Below are 10434 nucleotides of genomic sequence, written 5' to 3'. Positions count from 1 at the left end.
TTCCATAACAGATTGTGTACGTAAGTTGTAAACTCTATAAGCCTTACTATTGGAGGAATAGCCAAGAAACAATCCCTCATCACTTTTGCTTTCAAATTTATGATTGTTTTCTCTGTCTTTTAGAATATAACACTTGCTACCAAAAATTCTGAAATACTTTACTGTAGGCCTTTTATTTTTCCACAAACCGTAAGGTGTTTGATTGGTGCCGGGTCTTAGAACCACTCGATTCAAGATATGATTTGCAGTATTCACAGCTTCTCCCCAAAAATATAAAGCCATCTTCTTGTTGCTTAACATTGTTCGTGCCATTTCCTGGATTGCTCTATTTTTCCTTTCCACTACTCCATTTTGTTGTGGAGTGATAGGTGCAGAAAATTCTTGGTGTATTCCCTGTTCATCACAAAAAAAAGTAAAATTAGTATTCTTAAATTCTCGACCAAGATCACTACGTATTCTAGAGATAGAAACTTCCTTCTCTATTTGTAGTTTCTTGAATAGCTTTTTGGCAAGATCAAAAGCTTCAGATTTTTCTCTTAAGAGCATTATCCATGTGAACCTTGAAAAATTATCTACAATCACCATGATATACTTCTTTCCTCCAAGACTCTCAGTTTGTGTTGGACCCATCAAATTCATATGCAATAGCTCAAGAGGCCGAGAGGTAAGAATATGAGAGATCTTCTTGTGTTGAGCTCTAGTTTGCTTTCCTTCTTGGCATGCTCCACACACTATTTTCTTCACTTTTATTACCTTGGGCAGTCCATCAATAATTTTTCTTTTTGAGATTTTTGACAAATTTTTAAAATTAATATGCCCAAGGCGTTGATGCCATAATTCAGTTTCATCAAGTGTGACTCTATGACATTTCTCCAATGGTTTTGGAGAAATTCCATAACAATTGTCTGTAGTTCTAGTACCTCTTAAGACCCATTTTTCACCTTTATCATATAGGTTGCACGCATCTTTTGAAAACTGCACAGAAAAATTATTGTCACAAAACTGACTAATGCTAAGTAAATTAGCTTTCAAACCATTAACAAATAAAACATCATGCAACACAGGTAGTCCTGGTATTTCAATACTCCCTTTCCCTTCTATGACAGCCTTGCTCCCATCTCCAAAGGTCACGGTGCCTCCATGAGATGTTTCAATTTTTTTAAATAAGTTTTTGTCTCCAGACATGTGCCTAGAACAGCCGCTATCCAGGTACCACAGACAATCTTCCTTTGATTTCAGTGCTGTGTGAGCAACAAGACATACTGCATCTTTCTTTCTCACCCATTTTGTCTTGAGTATTGACTTGTGTTTTTCTTTGTTTTGAAGGCAAATATCTGCTAGTTCCCTAAGCTTAAGATCATCAACTTGAGTCTGTAGGCTCTTCTCTTTTCTTTTTCCTTCAAATTTCTGCACTTGATTCATGTTAAAACAATGTGGTCTTATATGACCTATTACTCCACACTTATGACATATAGGGACAAATTTATCATGCAGATTTTTTGAATAAACTGGCTTAAGTTCAGCATGATTTTGAAAACTCTTACCTTAACTTCCTTTAACAAAAACAATACCTTTGGAGTTTGTAGCAGTGGATGATGAGGCAGATTTTTCTTTTCCTTTAGAAGTCGTGTACCCTAGACCAGTTCTGTCACTATTCATTTTTTGAAAACTCAACATTTCTTCTAATTTTTGTGTTGCTGTTTTTTCTTCAACCTTTTTCAATTCTTTTTCTAGTGCAATATTTTGATTTTCTAACCTGGCTATTTCACTCTCAGAGACTTTTAAAGCTTCAAACAGGTTGTTTTTCTCACTTTCCATATCAGTGAACTTCTTATACAACTTCTTGTTGAGTTTCTTTAATTTGATCACTTCTTCACACACATCATTGTAAGCCTCCTGTAAACTCAGTTCTTGATCAGCCTCAACAACTGATACATTTGAATCACTGTATTCACAACTACTTTCAGATTTTGTCAGTGTAATATCAGGAAAATCATTCACAATAATAGAGAAAGCCATAAAAGATTTTTCATCATCAGAGGATGAGTTTGAACTTTCAGAATCTGAAATATCACTAGGTGTGACATTCAATACTTTCCCTTTGTTTTTCTTGAAGTTTGGACATTCAACTCTTATATGACCATACCCAGAACATTCATGACACTGAACTTTATCCTTTTTCTCAGTTTTTTCTTTTTTCCAATTTTCAGTTTCATTTTTCTTAGCAAAAACATTTTTTCCTCATTTTTGTTTACCATTTTCTTTATTAAACATGAACTTTCTGAATTTTCTAGCAAGTAAAGCAATCTCTTCATCATTCAGACTTTCTTCATCAGAAATATTTTTATAATTTTCTTCTATAGTCTTTAAAGCAATGGACTTACATTTTCTTGTTTGAGGAAGTGAAGATTCATATGTTTGCAAAGAACCTACCAGTTCTTCTACCTTTATTGCATCCAGATCTTTACTTTCTTCAATTGTAGTAACTTTGGGTCGAAATCTTTCAGGTAAAGACCTTAGAATCTTTCTTCCAACTCTTGAATCTTCCACCTTTTCTCCAAGATTAAATCTGGAATTCACAATATCATTTAGTTTAGAATAAAAATCATCAAAACTTTCCTCTTCCAGCATTTTAATCTCCTCAAATTTAGAAGTTAAAAATTGTAATTTTGAGTTCTTCACAATTTTTGTTCCTTCATGTGTAACCTCCAGGATATCCCATGCCTCTTTAGCAATCTCACACATGGAGATTCTCTTAAATTCTTCTGGAGATACAGCCATGAATATAGCATTCAGCCCCTTGCTATTCCAATTACAGTTGGTGATTTCTTCTTTCGTCCAATCATCAATATTTGTTTCTGGTCTGATCCAACCTCGTACAACCGTGTTCCACACTCGCTCATCCAATGATTTGAGAAAGGCTCGCATGCGTACTTTCCAATATGCATAATTTTCACCATTGAGGTGCGGTGGGGCAGTCAATGATGACATATTGCAGGGGCACGGATCACACTCGAAAGAGTGAACCACGCTCTGATGCCAATTGAAATTCCTAATGTACCCCTGTAAAACCACGAAATTGTCTACCAATTTCCTTGAACAAAAAAGTTAGATCTCAATTATAAAGATTATGAAATGAATCAAATACTTTAAAATAAATAATTAAACTTGCAAGACACAACGATTGGTTACGAAGGGAAACCCTTTAAAGAACTCTTTAAAGGTAAAACCCTACGGGGTAGCCAAATCCAGGAAAGTCAATCTCATTATTTGAAGAACAATTACAAGTAATAATCAATTACAAAACCTTTGCAATTCGACTCTCTTATTTGCCTAGACAAACAACCCGTTTGTCTTCTACCACAGTAGCAGCTAGAACCTCTGGCGATCTTCAAAGGTTGACCTCCCTTCTGGAACTCCAAAGGCTGAAACACAATCGATGTTGCTTCGCACTCAAAGCACGATCACACTCAAGAAGATATGAAAAATCCCATGAAAATTCTCAAGTGGATTTTCTCTCATAAACACACAGAATCTCCTCTGTAAAATTCGTGGCTTGAAGTCCTTGAAGAGATACAAAACCGAATCCCCTTTAAATAGAAGATCTGGAAAGAGTTCTGGTTGCAGTAGGACTCTGCTGACGGTTAGCAACAGACGCGAAAACGCGTCCCGACGAACTGCTAACATTTCGTGATAACTTCTTCTGATATAGACTAAACTTTGATCAGATTTCTTCTGGATAAGTGTAATGCTATCAGAACTCAATTTTGACTTCAGGGACTTATCTAAACAACTTCTAACATTTCTAGATAGACTCAACATTGTTTAGATATAAATCAATAATTATTTTTACATTCATCCAACAATAATAAATAATATGATAAGATAAGCCTTATCATTCATTCATCTAATCCTAGCCAACTTTTTTTTGCCTTTACAAATTCCTTACTAGGTTCACTAATTGTAATATACTCAACATCTACGGTTGACAAACAACACATTTTTATGGTCAGGTTTGTCATGACATAGCTGCTCCTGAAAAAGTAATCAAGTGCCTTGAAGTAGACTTTTTGGAATCAATGTCACCAACTATACTTGCATCTATAAGACCATCAAACACACACCGGTTCTCTCCCATTTAAAAACAAAATATATTTAAGAGTGCTAATTTCTCATAGTAGATCTTCTTAACTAATTTTCCGTAGAAGGCTGACGTCCTCTAGTAGATCTTCTTAATTAATTTTCCGTAGGCAATTCTGAAAAAAATTACTCTGCTTGTTGTTCTAGTCTTGTATTTTAAATTTCAAGTTCACCACTTTCAATAGTATCAACTTGTTCCTCCAATACATCTCCCCCATATTAGTCACACATCACAAAAGAAGGGAAACTTGAATCCATGTCAACAAATTTCATTCAAAGTCTGACTTTTTACTCTAATTCACGCCTTCAATTGTTTGATCTTCAAGGAAAACAATAACTCTCTACTTCTCTTATCTAAATCTTCTTCCTAACCGGGCCCAACAATCTATAATCAAACTCTTCAATGCATAACCCCAAAAGATGCACTTCTTGGATTGGCTATCAAGGTTGGAGCTCTCATCTTTATGATCGTGAACAAAATCCGTGCAGGCAAAAATCCTCAAATGCTAAATAGAAATATCTTTTCTTGTCCAAACCCTTTATGGAATTTCATCATCCAAATGAACTAAAGCAAAAAAATTTGACCAAGTCAACTCATGTCCTCATTGCCTCACCTGAAAAGAAATTAGGCAATCTTGCATGAAAGATCATACACATGATTCTTTCACAAATTATTCTCTTCATTCTCTCTCTTACACCATTATGTTGTGGTGTCTTAGAGTATTAGTAGTGGTCTCAACAAAATTTAGTCAAAATTTGACTAGAAAATTCACTTTTACAAATTTTAGCTAGCCATTTTTCGTAACACTAAATAATAAACTCAACAAATCTATCACTTTTCTATTAAAATATTGATTTTAAACTTTTCATTATTAAAATTCTAATTGTAATTTGTATGTTAATTCACTATTAACAAATTCCACATTAATTTTCTAATGTTCATATTATTCCAATGGATAAAATTTTCTAACGATATTTTTTTTACAACAGTCATATATTTTCAACTAATATATAGTTGTATTAAAGTTTATTGTTGTATTTAAATATTTATTCATTATTCTTTCCAAATGTATCAATATTTATTCCAAGGTTGCAACTTTCAGTACTAGATATTAGAATCAGCCATGCATTTTCTTCTTGTGTTGAGAATCTGTTACCAAAGTAGTGGAAAAATGTTATTATTTTATTCTGAGAATAATCCTTGGGCTGGCCAGATTTGGCTAGCCAAATAGCCTTGGACTATAATAACTGTTCATTTGTTGAGTCTATTAAAATAATTTATTGTGCACCTTAGCTAAATTTTGGTCAAATTTTAACTTTATTGAGTCTACTACTAATGCTCTTAGGAACTATTTTCTCAAGCCTGATGACATGACTTCTATAATACTCTTCAGATGATCCTCTCCACTCACCACCATTATCTGCCCAAAAAAATTTTATATATCTTTCAGTTTCCTTTTCAACTTTCACATGTAAGACCTTGAACACATCTACCACTTGGTCTTTAGTAATTTTCAGTAGAAAAGCCCACACTTTTCTAGAGTGATCATAAATCAAAGTAACATAATAAGTACACCACCAAGACTTGGTCTTTAGTACTTTTCAGTAGAAAAGCCCAAACTTTTCTAGAGTGATCATCAATCAAAGTAACATAATAAAGTACACCATCAAGACTTTTGGCATTGATAGTTTAAACATATGTAACAAGTCAAGAATACCACCCTTTTTAGATGGAGAAAATTTCTGGAAAGAAATTTTTTGTTGCTTTTCCATAAGACAATAAGCACAAGGCATTAGTTGCATACCTTTTATATTGGATGGAAACTACTTATTTGCTAGAATCTAAAGTCCATTCTCACTAATGTGACCAAGCCCCCTTGTGACATAGGTTAGCGGAGATTTCATTATTAGCAGCAATATCATCTCCATTGATCAACCATGCATCTATCTTATAGAGAGTGTTGAACTTCTTTCCCCTGGCTAGAATAAGATAACCCTTACTAAGTTTCCACTTTCCTTCTTCAAGGTGATTATGGTAGCCTTCATCAACTAATTTTTCAATTGAAATCAAATTAAAGCTCATATCAAGAACACGCCTTTGAGAAGAGATTTGCACTCAATGCTGGTTTCTAATTGCACATCTTTTATGCCCACATTTGGCATTTCGCTTAATTTCCCATCCTAACCTAATCAAAGTTACCGCTAGAATAGGAAGAGCATGGGGTAATATAAAAAGAAGCTGTTACCCAATTACCCAAATAGAATATGAGCATATTAAATCTCTATGTCAGGTAATATGAAAAGAAGTTGCTATATTAGAATGAGTATCATTGTAAACAATGAACACATTTGTATCAAATGTTATTACTGTAGTTTCTTTTTCTTCTTTCTGCTCTTCATCTCTTTCTTTTAGCTATTCCTTTTTAAACTTTATGCACTTTCTACATATGTCCAAGTTTACCACAATGAAAACATTTTATTCATTTTCTTGAAGTGGACCTTCCTCTTAACCTGTCACAATTGTTATCACCATGAGTTTTCTTCTTTTACTCCTCCCTCATTTTTATGTAACAAGTAACTCTAAATGAGAACAAATACCATACTCGTTTGTTCTTGCATTTTGATTAAACATGTTGTCTTTCACCATACTCATAGTCATCACACCATTGGAAGCTGAATTATTGAGAGACAATCAAAGTTTCCCAACTATATGGTAAGGAACTCAACAAAATTAAAACTTGAACTTCATCATCTAAGACAAGTTTCGTGGTTGAAAACTCATTCAACAATTCTTAAAAATTATTCAGATGCTTTGCAACACTTTGTCCATCCATGTGCTTTAAATTCACAAGTCTTCTTATCATAAAGACTATGTTTTATGCAGTCTTTCACTTATAAAGACTTTTTAATTTCATCCAAAGACTATAAACATTTATTTCATTGCCTACATGATCAAAGACACTTTGAATAACTCATTGCTTGATATGACAGACAGCTTTTTTATTCAATTTCTTCCATTCATCATTAGCTTTCTTTTATGGTTTAACACCAACCAAATCAATAACTCTTTGCAATACAGCACATCCTCTATCATTGTCTTTCAAATTGAGTAATTGGAAGAAACGAGTTTAATCTTGCAACCAGATAAATCCTCCATTTAATCCATACAAATAATTACCAAAATAATCAACCAAGCTCTCGTACCACTTTGTTAAGGTGAACACAAAAAACACAGCAGAATATTTTTACCCTTTTTTTCTCTTTCTTTTTTGTCTCTTCCTCTTTCTCTCCACACCACACACATTGGACAACCTTCTTAAAAGACAAAAACCCTATTACTTAAAAATTACTAAAATGCCACTCAAGTGACCAAATGGGTTTCTCTCACAAGGAGGAACCCACCCAATAAATATCATGTATAAAAGAATATAAAGTATAAATTTATTAACTAGTTTAAATAAAAATATTATATAAATCTCAATAGTTTTAATAAACATGTTATTTATGTATTTAACTTCAGTTGTTGACATTATTTTGCCTCATGCGAAGAACATAAAAACCATTAAGTTATAAGCACGTGAGAAATGTAGTATTTTATGCATAACCACAAATTTAATGAAAAATACTCGTTTATCCTCTGACTTTTTTGTTCAACTTAAGAAAATAAAGAATTATATGTTTTATCTTTCAATTTTTCTACAATTGTTATTGAATACAATAATAATAATAAAAAAGTTAATATTTGTTTAGTTCTATCATATTTTTGTACAAAAAACTCAATTGTTAGACAACTTAAAAATAAGTATAGTTTTAAATCAAACGAATTGGCTCCAATAAGTCTAAAATCAATTAGAATCGATCTGAAATAGCCTAAGTAGGTCAATTGAAGCGGTTCAATGAACAATTCAATATTTTTACTAAAATCGATTTAATTTCTAATCTATTCAATTTGTGTTGACCTAATCAAATCATTTATTTGAGTCTTGATTTTGTTCGTAGATTGGGCTTAACATTTTTTCAATGAAAATATTTGGACATATTACATTTAACAAATTTGACAAAAATGCTCTTTTCCCTTTGCTTCCTTCATTTGGAATAAAGTCATGCCTAAGAAGATCTCCATCTTTGGTTGAAAACTTTGGCATAATGGTATCCCTTTTGATGATAAGATCAAAAAGTGTGGGATTTCCATCAATCCCTTCTAAATGCAATTATTCTTATGGTGGCTCCATGGAAAGTGCCAATTATCTCTTTTCTGATTGTGTTCTCAGTGATCCAGTTTGGCTTTATTTCTCTTCTCTCTTCTTTCTCACTCCCACTACTTCTATTAGTTAGAAAAATAGAGCAAGTCATTGGTGGTACTTTTTTTGGGGTTGTGACCAACTCCATTTAAAAACTACATTAATCCTGGCTCTTATTTTTTAGAAAATTTGGCTTGCTCATAATAGAGCTTGTTTTGAGGACATTCAGCCTAACTCCATTGTAATATTCATACGATTAGAGTCTAGTTGAGAAATCTTGGGCTTGTTTGAGAAGTGAGATTCTCTCATCTCATCTCATCTTAAAATTTTTTATAATTTCTTTCCTAAATATCACTCTAACACAAACATTTATTAATTTCAGATATTCAACTTTTTCATCTAATCGTTACAGATTTTCCAAACTTCCAAACAAAATACAAAAAATATACAACTTTTTTAAATTTTAAAACAAAAATAATTTTAACAAATTATATTAATATTTGAGTTTAATAATATTTTTACTCAATTTTTTCTCTCTCATTTCTCACAATCCAACATAACTCAAACCATCTCACTATTTATAAAATTTTCAACCCCACGAACTTTGATCTCTAATTAGTAAACAGAAAACCCGGATTTTGAGCACTTCGATCTATATAGAAAATGGAAAACATATCATGAACGCTCTCATATATAAAGAACTCCATGGTAGCAGCCAAAAAATAAATAAAAACTCTATGGTAATAGCCAGACATGCATAATTAAAAAATTTAAAAAAAAAATTAAAAAAAAAAAAAAACCTACATCCAACAAAGTGGATTTATAGAGAAGAAAATGAACCTACACTTAAAGCTGGAGAGAGGAAACAAGACGATAATTTAGATTAAAGCAATAAGTGACAGAAAGTAGTGCCTTAGATGCTGCATCTTAGGAGTGAGCTTCATTAATAGTGAAGATGCAGAAGCCGCTAGCAAGTGGTGAACAATGGTCATATAATATGTCTTTATCTTCTGACAAAGATATAGATAATCGTGAGTGAAGCATTGGCATTAGTTTATCCGGCCCCGTACTCAAAGTGATCAATTCTTTCTTTATCATATAAAGTCGTTCGTAACAACCCATAAAAACTAAACGTGTTACTGTAACATAGGGAAAATCAAACTTACCCACTTTCCCAGAAAATCAAATATTGACAAATGCAATTTGCTAATGTACTAGGCCCCGTTTGGACGAGTTGCTGTAATTTACATGCTAATTTCCCATACAAAATCTGAGTGTTTTCCTAACTTAAGCTGATAATCCAATCAAGTAAAACTTTTACAAACTTGACCAAAAAGTGAGATTCCATGTGAGATGACAGCACGATCAGTAATTGGTTTCTTTAAGATCTGAATCTGTTTGACCGAATCGGCCATCAGGTGTACGTAATAGTTTGACCTACGAGACTAGGATCACGACTCTACGAGGAACGTTCTCACAAGCTGAGTTCCATTCATGCGCGCGATGACCAAGTCGTCTACGTGAAAAACATGTTGAATATTGAAACGGTCCTTGTGTTTAACAGTAGGAAAATTCCTCCAAGGAGCCGGTTTAAAATTCCTACACCGCACACATGATGCAGCGAATCCGGTCTGGACACCAAATCACGGTTTTGAGCTTCCTCCGCTGAAACAGTTCTGAACCAAATTTCATTTCCTCCGCTGAAACATCCTCTCCTCGTGCCCAGCCAATTTCATCCACAGAAACCCTTCCTCTACTCATACCTCCTTGGAAATTATTGCAAAAACTGTATAATATATGAGGAAAGACTTGTACTTTTGGAAAACTAAGAAAGTGCAGCTGTTTCAAGAAGGAAAAATCAAATAAAATAATAAAAAAATAATTAAAAATCAAATAAAATAATAGAAAATAATTGTCATACTTCTGGAAATTTAGTCTCGATATTCTGCTTCTCCAAGCAGCCAAAAGAAAGAGCATGAATTGATCGTCAAATTTAATTTTATAAAAAAGTCACCAGAAAGCCGAGGAAAATAGTAAAGAAAATTTCAACCAC

Source organism: Carya illinoinensis, chromosome 6 (genome assembly GCF_018687715.1).
Source record: "Carya illinoinensis cultivar Pawnee chromosome 6, C.illinoinensisPawnee_v1, whole genome shotgun sequence".
Lineage (NCBI taxonomy): Eukaryota > Viridiplantae > Streptophyta > Magnoliopsida > Fagales > Juglandaceae > Carya > Carya illinoinensis.
This window is presented reverse-complemented; position numbering follows the sequence as displayed.